The following is a 14,490-nucleotide window of genomic DNA, read 5'->3' as shown; positions in this document are numbered from 1 at the left end:
TTTCTTTGTTCAATTTTTGTCTGGAAGATCTGTCCAGTGGTGAGAGAGGCATGTTAAAAATCACCTGGTATTATTGTGTTATGGTCTATTTGGTTTCTGAAATTGAGAAGGATTTGTTTGACATACATGGATGAACCACTGTTTGGGGCATAGATGTTTATGATTGTTATATCTTGCTGATTTATGCTTCCCTTAAGCAGTATGAAATGACCTTCTTTATCCCTTCTGACTAACTTTGGCTTGAAGTCCACATTATCGGAAATGAGGATGGATACTCCAGCTTTTTTGCTGAGTCCATGTGCATGGTATGTTTTTCCCCATCCTTTCACCTTTAGTCTATGGGTATCTTTTTCTATGAGGTGAGTCTTTTGCAGGCAACATATTGTTGGATCTTTCTTTTTAATCCAATCTGCCAGTCTATGTCTTTTGATTGATGAATTCAGGCCATTAACATTCAGGGTTATTATAGATATATGATTTGGTTTCCCGGTCATTTGGTTCATTTTTTAAATTTTATTTATTTATTTGTTTGACACAACTTGTTTCCTCCTTTATTTGACAATTCCTTTAGGATAATTCCTCCCTTTGCTGATTTGCTTCTTTGTTTTTCATCTCTTCCTCATGGAATATTTTGCTGAGAATGTTCTGTAATGCTGGCTTTCTTTTTGTAAATTCTTTTAGCTTTTGTTTATCATGGAAGGATTTTATTTCATCGTCAAATTTGAAGGTAAGTTTTGCTGGGTATAAGATTCTTGGTTGGCATCCATTTTCTTTCAGGGCTTGAAAAATGTTGCTCCAGGCACTTCTAGCTTTTAGGATCTGGATTGAAAAATTTGCTGATATCCGTATTGGTTTCCCCCTGAATGTAATTTGGTTCTTTTCTCTCACAGCCTTTAATATTCTGTCTTTATTTTGTATGTTAGGTATTTTCATTATAATGTGCCTTGGTGTGGGTCTGTTGTAATTTTGTGTATTTGGAGTCCTATAAGCCTCTTGAACTTGATTTTCCATTTCATTCTTCAGATTTGGGAAATTTTCTGATAGTATTTCATTTAATAGATTGTTCATTCCTTTGGTCTGTTTCTCTAAGCCTTCCTCAATCCCAATAATTCTTAAATTTGGCCTTTTCATGATATTCCAAAGTTCTTGTAGATTCTGTACATGATTTCTTACCATCTTCTCTGTTTGTTCAACTTTGTTTTCAAGGTTAATATTTTGTCTTCAATGTCTGAGGTTCTGTCTTCCAGGTGTTCTATCCTATTGGATATGCTTTCTATGGAGTTCTTAATTTGGTTTATTATTTCCTTCATGTCAAGGATTTCTGTTTGGCTTTTTTTCAATATCTCTAACTCTTTATTGAAATGATCTTTTGCTTCCTGTATTTGCTCTTTTAATTGTCGATTGGTGCGATCATTCAATGCCTGCATTTGCTCTTTCATCTCATCATTCAGTGCGTGCATTTGCTCTTTCATCTCATCGTTTGCTTCTCTGATCATTTTAATTATGTACATTCTGAACTCCTTTTCTGTCATTTCTTCTATCATGCTGTCATTGGGTTTTATTGATGTAACATCTAGATTTGTTTGCAGCATTTTCTTTCCTTGTTTTCTCATATTGTTCAGGTATCAGTGGACTGCTGAGATATTGCAGATTTCCTCTATTGACTTACAATGTCCCTGAAGATTTCTATATATATCCCCCCTTAGCCTTCAGTAGGCTGAAGTCTTGGAGGAAGTTGATAATGCGGTGCTCCACAAGGAAGCTGCCTCTCTAGGAGTGGTGGCCTTCAGGTGGGGTATATTCCCTGCTAGTGGGCAGAGGTGCCTCCACTTGTTGACCAATGGTCATCCAAAGGGGACCTAGGCTGCGGGCTGAGGCAAGGCCTGTTTGGGCCTGAGTCTCTGGTTTTACCGTCCTTGTGGAGAAACCTCACCCGTCAGGGAAGACTCACCCGGTGGGGAGGTCTCGCTGGTCAGTTCCCTCCTAGAGTTTCCCTTCAATTTACAGCTACCGCCTGGGCTGGGCTGCCTTCCTCTGCAAAGTTCCCAGGGGCCCGGCCCTACCTCCTGGGCCTGGGAGCCTCACCCTTCGCAGATGAATCTCCTTAGGCTGCCCCTGCTCAGAGAATCTGCCCGCAGGCCTGGAACCTTCGCTCCGGCCCTAAGTCTGTCTCTGTGCGGCTCTTCCACCCAGAAGCCTCCTAGATCCTGGGACCCTGCTCTGCACCTAATCGCCTGGCTATGCGGCCCCTTCTCTGAGCAGCCACCTGGGGCCCCGTACAATCGCTCTGAGTCCCAGAGACCCGCCAGAGGCCTCTTCCTCCAGACAGCCGCCCAGTATTCCTGTGCGGTCACTAGGAGTCCAAGAAACTCACTGCGTTCCTCCTCCTCCCACCAACCACCCATAGCCCTGGACAATCAATCACTCCGAGTCGAAGTGACCCTCCCCATTCCTCCTCCTTCTCCAGATAACCCCCCGGGTGTTCAGGAGCGGTTGGTCTGAGTGGCTCTGAATCCACGTTACCCGCTGCATGGGTCCTCTGGGCAACTGCCCGGAGCTCTGGTGCGGCCACTCAAGACCAAGCGACCCACCACGCTTCTCCTCCAGGCAGCCCCCTGGAGCTCCAATGCAGTCACTGCGAGTCCAAACGACCCGCCACGCTCCTCCTCCTCCTCCTCCTATTCCTCAGGGCAGGCCCTGTTGTTCAGAATTGGTCTGAGTCCAAACAGCTCGCCACACAGCCCCTCCTCTGGCAACCGCCTGTAGCTCTGGTGTAGTCACTCCGAATCCAAGTGGCCACGCTCCTCTTCCTCCTCCTCATCCTCAGGGCAGGCCCCGGTGTTCAGAAGCGTCGCTCTAAGTCCAAACAGCTCGCCGCGCGGCTTCTCCTCTGGCAACCGCCTGTAGCTCTGGTGCAGTCACTCCGAATCCAAGCGACCACGCTCCTCCTCCTCCTCCTCAGGGCAGGCCCTGGTATTCTGAGTCCACACAGCTCTCCTCGCCACTCCTCCCCTGGGCAGCCGCCGGAGCCCCAGTGGTTGCTCCGAGTCCCAGCGCTGTGCTGAGTGGCCTCCTCTACGACGCTCCCAGTTGTCCGAGTTCACCAAGAATCTTAATATTAGATTTTTCCCTGTTTTTCTAGAACTATAGACCTGTGGAACTAGAAGCCATTCGCCACATGAAAATGTGAAAATAACCCAAAATTATTTATATATTTATTTATATATTTATATTTATATATTTATTAAATATATATTTATTCAACTTCAAAATAGAATTGAAGAAAAATCATATTGAAGCCCAAATTAAGGACAGGTAGTTAGTGTAGAAATAGGAAATTGGGTCAATTCGAGGAAATGAAGCCATGAAGCCATCTGCCTCTGGAAGTTGGAGACTGCCCCTGGAGGAATGGAATGTCAAGGATCTCCGGAGCCCATTGATTACCAAATTTACCTGCCTTTATCAAGGACTGCAAGCAAGGAGCTGCTAATTAATGCCCCTGGGCCCTTACCTTCCTGAATCACCTTCGCCCTCCCCCTGCCCATGGCTTTTCACTTAATGAAAAACCAGGCCTAGTCCCTAGGCAGGAAGGAGAGATAAGGGGGGAGAGAACTGGAGAACAAAAGTGTATTTAACCTATAAAAGATGGAGGGTGCGCTCACTTCTTGGGACTTTTAGAACATCAGCCATGGCCCCCTTCTTCCTGCCAGGAGAAGTCTGTATTATTACCTTTAAATAAAACCTGCTTAATATGCTTGCCTTGGCGCGCTTCTCTAATGTTCAATCTTCAACATTAGAAGGAGCAGAACTCGTCACCGGTAAACAGCAGTATCAATATTAGATATTGATTACTTGGAAATTTTATGATTAAAATTTAGATTTCCTTATTAAAATTATTTGTCTTCTATTATGATACTTTTTATTTCTCTAGCAAAAATAGTTAAAATGTATTAGTTCCATCTTTACATATATTTAAAGATGAGTTTCTAAAGTATCTAGTACTTGCTCATAGCTAGTAGTTGCTTTTCTTTATCTATAATGAGTTTTAGTTCTTTTTTTATATTTTATTTGTTTTATTTTTTACAGACTGCATTTTGATTCATTGTACACAAATGTGGTACATCTTTTCATTTCTATGGTTGTGCGTGATGTAGATTCAAACCATTTGTGTAATCATACTGTAGGACTTCCAAAAAGGAGACCCCAACTCTGTCCCACGGATCGATGGCAACCCCAATCAACCGCAGGAGGCATCACTTGATGCAAACCGCAAGAGGTGTTTATTCCAGCGCGCTGGGACCCAACTCGAGGAGTCGAGTCCCTAGCAGAAAATCTTGTAGGTTTATAAAGGCAGAGACCACACATCGGGAGGGGTCGCACATGAAAGGGAAAAAAAAGGAAAAAAGGGGGAACAAAGCTGCCGGGAAATTTCAAAGGGGGTCTGAGTTGGCTGATAACATACAACATGTTTCATAATGTTTTACAACAGGGCGTAGATTCTGGTCAATAGTTTCTGGTAATCTTACTGTCTGAGCACTATCTGGCTATCTGGCTCAATTTACTCTTTTACTCTGTGTTTGGGGCTGTTTCCTGGAACAGCTTTAAGGGCTTTGTTCCCATTACTGGGAGGGAGACCTTAGGGAGTTGAGATAAAACAGCTTAAAAAAATGTCCATTCTTTCAATATATGTACATAGGGTAATGATGTCTGTCTCATTCCACTACTTTTCATACCCCACTCCCTCTCATTTCCCTCTACATAATCTAAAGTTCCTCCATTCTTCTCTCACCCCCACCCCCCACCCCCATTATATATCATCATCCACTTATCAGGGAAAACATTTGGCCTTTGGTTTTTTGGGTTGGCTTATTTCACTTAGCATGATATTCTCCAATTCCATCCATTTATCTGCAAATGCCATAATATTATTCTTCTTTATGGCTGAATAATATTCTACTGTGTATTTATACCACAGTTTCTTTATCCATTCATCTGTTGAAGGGCATCTATGTTGGTTCCACAATCTAGCTATTGTGAAGTGAGCTGCTATAAACATTGATGTGGCTGTGTTACTGTTAATAGGCTAATTTCAAGTCCTTTGGGTATAAATCAAGGAGTGAGATAACTGGGTGAAAAGCTGGGTCCATTTCAAGTTTTCTGAGGATTCTCCACACTGCTTTTCAGAGTGGCTGCACCACTTTGCAATTCCACCAGAAATGTAAAAGTGTGCCTTTTCCCCCACATCCATGCCAACATCTATTATTGTTTGTGCTCTTGATAATAGCCATTCTAATTGGAGTAAGATGAAATCTTAGAGTTGTTTTCATTTGCATTTCTCAATTACTAGAGATGTTGAACACTTTTTCATATATATATTAATCACTCGTATGTCTTCTGTAAAGTGTCTGTCTAGTTCCTTGGCCCATTTATTGATTGGGTTCTTCGTAGTTTTGGTGTAAAGTTTTGCAAGTTCTTTATAAATTTTGGCCATAAGTGCTCTATCTGAAGTGCATGTGGAGAAGATTTTCTCCCACTCTGTAGGCTCTCTTTTCACATTTTTAATTGTATCTTCTGCTGAGAAAAAGTTTTTTAGTTTGAATCCATCCCATTTATTGATTCTTGTTTTGATTTCTTGTGCTTTGAAAGTCTTGTTAAGGAAGTCTGATCCTAAGCCAACATGATGAAGATTTGGACCTACTTTGTCTTCTATTTGGTGCAGTATCTCTGTTCTAATTCCTAAGTCCTTGATCCATTTCTAGTTGAGTTTTGTGCAGGGTGAGAAATAGAGGTTTAATTTCATTTTACTGCATATGGATTTCCTGGTTTGCCAGCACCCTTTATTGAACAGGCTATCTTTTCTCCATTGTATGTTTTTGGCTCCTTTGTCTAGTGTGAGGTAACTGTATTTATGTGGGTTTATCTCTGTGTCTTCTATTCTGTACCGTTGGTCTACCTGTCTATTTTGGTGCCAATACTATGCTGTTTTTGGTAAAATTGCTCTGTAGTATAGTTTAAGGTCTGGTATTGTGATACCTCCTGCCTCACTTTTCCTGCTCAGGATTGTTTTGGTGTCCCTGCCTTGTTTCAGTTTTTAAAGGTAGTGCTTTCAGTTTTTCTCTATTAAGAATGATATTAGCCATTGGTTTAGCATAGACAGCCTTCACAATGTTGAGGTATGTTCCTACTATCCCTATTTTTTCTAGTGTTTTAAGCATTAAGGGGTGCTGTATTTTATCAAATGCTTTCTTAGCATCTATTGAAATAATCATGATTCTTAACTTTAAGTCTATTGATGTGATAAATTATGTTTATTGATTTCTGGATGTTGAACCAACCTTGCATTCCTGGGATAAACCTCATTTGATCATGGTGCACTGTCTTTTTAATATGGTTTTGTATGCAATTTTTCAGAATTTTGTTAAGGATTTTTGCATCTATGTTCATCAGGGATATTGATCTAAAGTTTTTTTTTTTTTTTCCCTTGGTGCATCATTGTCTGGTTTTGATATCAGAGTGATACTAGCTTCATAGAATGAGTTTGGAAGGGTTCCCTCTTTTCTAGTTCCTGGAATACTTTGAGGAGTATTGGTATTAGTTCTTCTTTACAGGCCTTGTAGAATTTGGCTGAGAATCCATATGATCCTGGGCTTTTCTTGATTGGTAGACTTTTGATGGCTTCCATTTCAGTGCTTGAAATTGATCTGTTTAAATTGTGTTTATATCAGGAAGACTCCTGATTCGGTTTGGGAGGATCATATGTCTCTAGAAACCTGGCAATGTCTTCAATATTTTCTATTTTGTTGGAAAATAGATTTTCAAAGTAGCTTCTAATTATGCTATGTATTTCAATGGTATTTGTTGTGATCTTTCCTTTTTCATCATGAATCCTAGTAATTTGAATTTTCCTCTTCTTCTCTTCGTTAGTGTGGCTAAGGGTTTATCAATTTGGTTTACTTTTTCAAAGAACGAACTTTTTGTTTTGTCATTATTTGAATTGCTTCTCTTGTTTCAATTTCATTGATTTCTGCTCTCATTTAATTATTTCCTGTCTTCTACTATTTTTGGTGTTGATATATTCTTCCTTTTCTAGGGCTTTGGATGTAATGTTAGGTCATTTAGTTGTTGAGTTTTTATTTTTTAATGTATGAACTCAATGCAATGAACTTTCCTCATAGTACTGCTTTCAAAGTGTCCCAGAGATTTTGATATGTTGTGTCATTCTCATTTACCTCTAAGAATTTTTTTTTAATTTCTTTCCTGATGTCTTCTGTTATCATTGCATCATTCAATAGCATATTGTTTAGTCTCCAGGTATAGGAGTAGTTTTTGTTTTTTATTTTATCATTGATTTCTAATTGCATTCCATTATGGTCTAATAGAATACAAGGCAGTATCTCTATTTTTTTGTATTTACTAATGGCTTTTTTGTGGCATAGCATATGGTCTATTTTAGAGAGGGATCCATGAGCTGCTGAGAAGAAAGTATATTCACTGGATAATGGATGAAATACTCTGTATATGTCTGTTAAGTCTATATCATTGATTGAATTATTTAGTTCCACAGTTTCTTTGTTGAGTTTTTGTTTGGAGAATCTATCCAGTGGTGAGAGCAGTGCATTAAAGTCACCCACTATTATTGCGCTTTTGTTTATTTGATTCTTAAAATTGAGAAGAGTTTGTTTGATGTACATAGATGCTCCATTGTTTGGGGCATAAATAATTAAAATCAATATATGTTGCTGGTTTATGTTTCCCTGGAGCAGTATGAAATGTCCTTCTATATCCCTTCTGACTAACTTAGGTTTGAAGTCCACTTTATCTGATATGAGGATAGAGACCCCTGTTTTTACTGAGTCCATGTGCATGGTATGTTTTTCTCCATCTTAGTCTGTGGATGTCTTTTTCTATGAGATGAGTCTCTTGAAGGCAGCATATTGTTGGGTCTTGCCTTTCAATCCAATTTGTCAAGTCTATGTATTTTGATTAATGAATTTAGGCCTTTAATATTCAAGGTTATTGTTGTGATATGATTTGTATTCCTAGTCATTTTTACTTATTTTTGGTTTTTATCTTGACTTGGTTTCTCCTTTGATTGGCTTTTCCTTTAGGGTAGTTCCTCCCTTTGATGACTTGTATTGTTGTTTTTCACTTCCTCCTCATGAAATATTTTGCTGAGAATGTTCTGTAGTGCAGGCTTTCTACTTATAAATTCTTTTAACTTTTGTTTATCATGGAAAGATTTTTTTCATCATCAAATCTGAAGGTTAGTTTTGCTGGGCATAGGATTCTTGGTTGGCATCCATGTTCTTTCAGAGTTTGAAATATATTGTTTCAGGTTCTTCTTGCTTTCAGGGTCTGGGCTGAGAAATCTGCTGATATCCATATTGGTTTCCCTTTATAAGTAATCTGATGCTCTTCTCTCACAGTCTTTAAAATCCTATCTTTATTTTGTATGTGAGGTATTTTTATTATAATGTGCCTTGGTGTGGATCTGTCGTAATTTTGTGCATTTGTTGTTCTGTAAGCCACTTGTATTTGATTTTCCATTTCATTTTTCAGGTTTGGGAATTTTTCTGATATTATTTCCTTGAACAAGTTGTTCATTCCTTTGGTTTGTATATCTGCACCTTCCTCAATCCCAATAATTCTTAAATTTGGTCTTTTCATGATATCCCACAATTCCTGGAGATTCCATTCATGATTTCTTACCATCGTCTCAGTTTGGTCAACTTTATTTTAAAGATTTTCTTCAATGTCTGAGATTCTGTCTTCCACAGGATGTAATCTGTTAGTGATGCTTTCTATTGAGTTTTTAATTTGGTTTATTCTTTTGTTTCAAGTATTTCTGTTTCTTTTTTTTCCCAGAATCTCTAGATCTATATTGAAATGCTCTTTTGCTTCCTACATTTGCTCTTTTAACTGTTTATTGGAGTGATCATGCATTGCCTGCATTTGCTCTTATCTCATCTTTTGCTCCATGGATCATTTTGATTATGCAGATTCTAAACTCTTTTTCTGTCATTTCTACTGCCATGCTGTCATTGAATTCTAGCAAAACAGCATCTTGGTTTGTTAGGGACACTTTCTTCCCTGCTTTTTCATCTTGTTTCTGTATATTCCCCTTTATCAGTGAAGATCTGATGTACTGAATTGTCCCCCCTCCCCCACCCCACAGGCTTATTCTGACCCTGCAAGTGTCTAGTACTTCTCCTTTGAGGGGGAGATTAATATTAGCAGCATCCAGTACAAACAATATGCAGCCCTAAACCAGATAGCCCCTATAAAGACTTTATCATTATTATAATAAATAGGATGAGTTGAATTATTATCTACAGTATTTCTAGTGGTGGACGAAGAGGATGGGGAGGGGTGTAGGATGTAAGTGAGTAAATAGAGGTAACTAATCAAGGGAAGAGTGAAAGGGGGGGGTCAAAATAAGTCTTTACCATGAGAAAAGGGATAAAGAGACTCTAAGGGAATAGGTAAATAAAAGGGAAATACAGTAAGAAAAAAGAATAAATAAAAAATTAAAAATTAAAATAAAACAAAACAATCTATGGCTCATAGTCATCCATCACTCAAACCTCTTATTCTTCAGTATCTCGATGTGATTGTGGTACCTGTCAAAGGGCCTCCAGTCTCTGTAGGTGTCTCAAAAAGGGAGCTACCCCTCCAATGATGGTGACCACTCTCTCAGGAATAATTAAAAATGTCTGCACCAGTCTCCAAAGAAGTTGAGGAACCACAGTGTGGTCATGCAGAGTCTCTGCAGGGGAGGGTGGGTGTGCAGAGGTCCATCTGCGGTGGGAAGTGGGGTGGGGGAATTTGGAGTGGAGGGACTGGGGGAGTGGGTGTGTGCCTAGTAGTTGCTTTTAAAATGCTTTTCTAACACATTTCTTTAGAAGTTAGTGGTAATTTTTCTGTGAAATAATTATGGAAAGGAACTTGTTTCTTTGTTTAAGTTTTAAGACATTTGATATATTGAGTGAACACTTGACAGACTATTTTTTTCTTTGTCCTTTAATAGCTAAATATAACATGGTAAACTTTCAGCTACATATTGGTGAATATAAATCCTTCCTGATGCGAAGTTTTTGAAAATAAGAAACAAAATATTAAGGCGATATGGGTTTTGAATTGAAGGCATATAGACTTATAAAAGGATAATTTTTTTATCCATGTTTAATAAAGATAAAGATAACATATAATATTTCTTCTCCATGAGTTGAACATTGACATAAATATGAATGGATGTCATTCTTGATGTCACAACTTTCCTTCAATATGACTATATGTATATGTAACTTCAGCGCAGTAATATCCATTACAACCATCATGATATCATTTGTAATTACATTAAAGAGTTACACTTTCAAGGATACTGAAAACGTTTTGATTTAATAACATTGTGATAGATTTTTATGTATGTCAACTTAATCACATTATCTACTTTTTTGTGGTTGTTTTATTTTTGTAAGTACAAATAAATGAGGCACAGGGGAGTTAGAAAAGTAAAACAGGGCTCTTCCTTGGAGAAGTAAACAAAGTGAATCTGACATTAAAAAGTGAAGATCCTAACAATTTTGTCAAACCTGTACATCTCTCCTCTATTAGTTTTCTAGAGCTTCCATAAACTGGCTGGCTTAAAGCAACAGATAATTCCTCTCTCATAGTTGTGTAGGCTATAAGTCTGAATTCATGTTGTCAGCAGAATTGGTTTATTTTAAAGGCTCCAAGAAGAGCCTATGCCAAGTCTCTTCTCTCTTCTAGTCTCTGGTGATTGCTGGCAATCTGATATTTTTTTGGTTTATAGACATACTGTTATAATCCCTTCCTGTGTATTCACATGACATTCTCTCTGTTTTTGTGTTTAAACTTTGCTCTTCTTGTAAGGACACTAGCTATGGGATTAGTATTCATCCTAATGAAGAAAAACATTTAATTTGATTTTATCTGCAGTGATCCCATTTCCAAATAAGATCACATGTATATTTTTACATACATTTTGGGAAAAGCCACACAACTTAGAACACCTCTCTCGTGGTCAGTTTGCGCTGGTATAGCAAAGAACAATAAGCTGGGTGGCTTACAAACACAGACATTTATTTCCCACAGTTCTTGAGGATGAAAAGTCCCAGATTGAGGCACTGGCAAATTCAGTCTGATGCTGCTCCTCTTCCTGGTTCACAGATAATGCCATCCACTGTATCCTCACATGATGGAAGGGACTGGCAGGTCCCTTAGTGCTTTCACAAGAGCACTAATCTCGATCATGATTGCTCCACCCTCATGACCTAATCACCTCCCAAGACCCTACTTCCCTATACCATCACCTTAAGGGTGGGATTTCAACAAATGTCTTTTTGGGTGACACAAACTTTCAGACCATGCAAACCTCCCTGTCTTTTGGTTTTAATGAGTATATCATGAATTTTCTAGGAATAATTCAGGTCAGAAGGAAGGCCAAGGTCAAAGCCATGAGTCAGTGGATATTAATGACTTTTTAGACTACAATGAAGTCTATTCTTGTCTTCATTATATCTTTATAAAATAGTACCCAGCAATTATTTAGCACTTACTGCTTTAGTGAGCAATAGAAAAGTCTAATTAAATAGAACATTTGTTTCTTTTTTATGAAGTTTATTACATTGACAAGACTCAATTTTTCTATCGGGTCCAAACTGATCCAGTTAGATGAGATACAGCATACAGAAGGACTAAACAGACTTCTTAGTGGCAAATTTACAAATCCCAATTTTCAAGCTACTGCAGTCTGCATGATGAAAGTCTGCATTTGGCATTTTCTCTGAATCATAATGAGTTACTATATCTACTTCCAGACACAATTTTCAATTATTTGAATGGGCTTGTTTGCTATAATTGTTCACTGATTATTTATTTTCACCCCTTTCCTGTCAAAGAAGGGACATATTCCACTGTAGAAATAAATTGTACTTTAGAAAATACTTAAAGAGGCATTTTTCATTGAATTATTAGAAAATGGCTTTATTACTTTCAGGTAAGTCCTAATATTGCTTGTGGAGAGAGAGAAATTATTAGTGAAAAAGACCTTTGAAGAATTTATATAGTTTTACCAAAGCTACTTTAGTGGTATAATATTCCAGGTCCTGCCTAATTTCAAGAAGGAATACTGTTAAAGCATACAAACTTAAAATTATTTTAAAAATATAAAGCAATTAGAGGAATAATCTGAAGCCAGCATTAAAAAGGAAAAAGAAAAATAAACCTGAATTCAGCATACGAGATACAAACCGCTCCGGTTGTAATGGAGTGAGAATTTTTAAGCATTTAGAAATTTAGTTATCTTTAAAGCAACAAAAGCTGCATGGGGCTTGGATTGTATGTTTTCTGTACAGTGTCTCCTATACACTGTGCACCCCCAGATTTTCTCCTCTCCTAGAAGCATATTTGGAAATACAAGTCCAAGGTCGTTGACAAAGGGCGGGATCAAGAATTCTGTATATACATCTGCCAATTTAGCTTATCATTGTCAACGAGGAAAATTAAATGGTGTTTCTTAGAAGGGCCTCAAAAACCCAAAAATCGCTACATCAATGAAACATCCATTGATAGAGACAGGTATGGTTATACCAAATCTCAAAATGCTTAAAAATTGAAACTTTGATTAGCTTGAATAGACTAAGACATGAATATGGATGTGGTTAATTAATATTAATAAAATAGATGTCTTCCTTCACTAATTTTTTTGGAGGCAAATAATACTAAGAGCATAATTAAATTGAAAGTGTTCAACCTATTGAAATTCCCAGATGAGAGTGAAAGTTCTGAAAGTGGCTAGCTCATTACTGAACAACTTCATGCCCCTGAGAATTATGGCCCACATGTTCTCCGTGGCTCCACATAGATTTTTTTTTAATCAATCTTCTCTCTCACTGTTCTTCCAAAGGATATTTGTTTTGTAATGGAGTTAACTGGTTCTGGGACCTGAACAATTGGCCTGTTCCCCTTCTCCCCAAGTTTACTGCTACCTCTCCCAGACTTATCAACTCCAGGAGATAATAGTGGGAAAGGTGATCTATTAGAATCCTGGTGCCACCATCATTGCTGTGTGAACTTGGGTATTGTCCTTGCCCTCTCTGAGCTTCAATCTGCCCCACTGGCGTAAAAGTGCAATAAACGGGGTGTACCATCTATCTGTTCCTACTTTTGCACACACATTCTATTCTAGGATCCAAGGCCCCAGCAGTCTGAGGCATAGGTGAATGAGTCAATACTTATGTGATAGTTTAGGATCACATTGTAGTGTTCATTTACATAAAAATTACACTTTCAATGAGAAATATAAGCAACATTTATAAAAGAATATGTTTCCAAAATTTCTGCTCTTATATTGACCAGTGATTTTACTATCAAAATGTCTGAAAATATTTCTGAGCCCAATGTTAATGGTTTCGTTACACAAATTAGATGTAGTTTTTTTCTTTGTACTGATTTTCACTCCATGTTCATCATGAGGGTTTATTTTTTGGTGTGCCAGTCTCTTATTCTATAGATACAACATATTAATATTATTCTATAATGGTTAAAAGGTAAAATAGAATCTTTAGTTCAGAATTTAAGTATTATTAGAATAAGGCCTTAGTTGAAGTTTTGTAGATAACAAATTATTTACATTAAACATGAAAGAAAACATGTCAATTTGAAATTTGACCCAGGTATTTCCAACTCGTTTGAAGAGGAAAGAATGCCTTATTTTCCTATCATACATTGAGTTATTCTTAATATCCATTATCTTAAAGTGTGACTTAAGTTATTTGTGGATATCACACTTCCACGAAGAAAAACAAGTTTTTTTAAGAGAAGATCGTATCTTTTTTTTCCAGCAAGACCTTCAAAAATGATGGCAAAGAACATCTCTGAATGTTTTTCTTTTTTCAAGTTGTGGAAATTTTTACATTTTTGATTCAAGTTCTTTATCAGATTTTTGGTTTCTAAATATTTTCTCCTTATCTATTGATCTCCTTATCTATTAAGTATTTTTACACTTAATATCATCTTTTGAGGATCTTATTTTTAATTTTGATGAATTCTAGTTTATCAATTTGTTTTTTTAGATTATACTTCTATGAACTAAGACTTCTGAAATGGAGAACTGTAAAATAAATTTCTTCTCCTCTAATTTTTCTTGTCAGGTCTTTTGACCACAGTGGTGAAAAGCCTAACAAAACAAGTAACATTATGCCTATCGATAAGTAAGAATTAATATCTTTTTGGAATCCATAGAATTTTCTACACAATCATGTTCTGGAAGTCTAGTTTTACTTCTTCCTTATCTGTTGGACATATTCTTCGTCTCTAAACAAAATTAATTGCATTTCTTTTTCTTTCTTGATTTCATTGGCCAGAACTTCAGTTACAATGTTGAGTGGAAACAGAGCAGACAATCTTATCTTTCATACTTTATATTGTGTAAGATTACTATTAGCAAATTTTGTTTATCCTTCCACA

This window comes from Sciurus vulgaris (genome assembly GCF_902686455.1).
Source record: "Sciurus vulgaris genome assembly, chromosome: 10".
NCBI lineage: Eukaryota > Metazoa > Chordata > Mammalia > Rodentia > Sciuridae > Sciurus > Sciurus vulgaris.
This window is presented reverse-complemented; position numbering follows the sequence as displayed.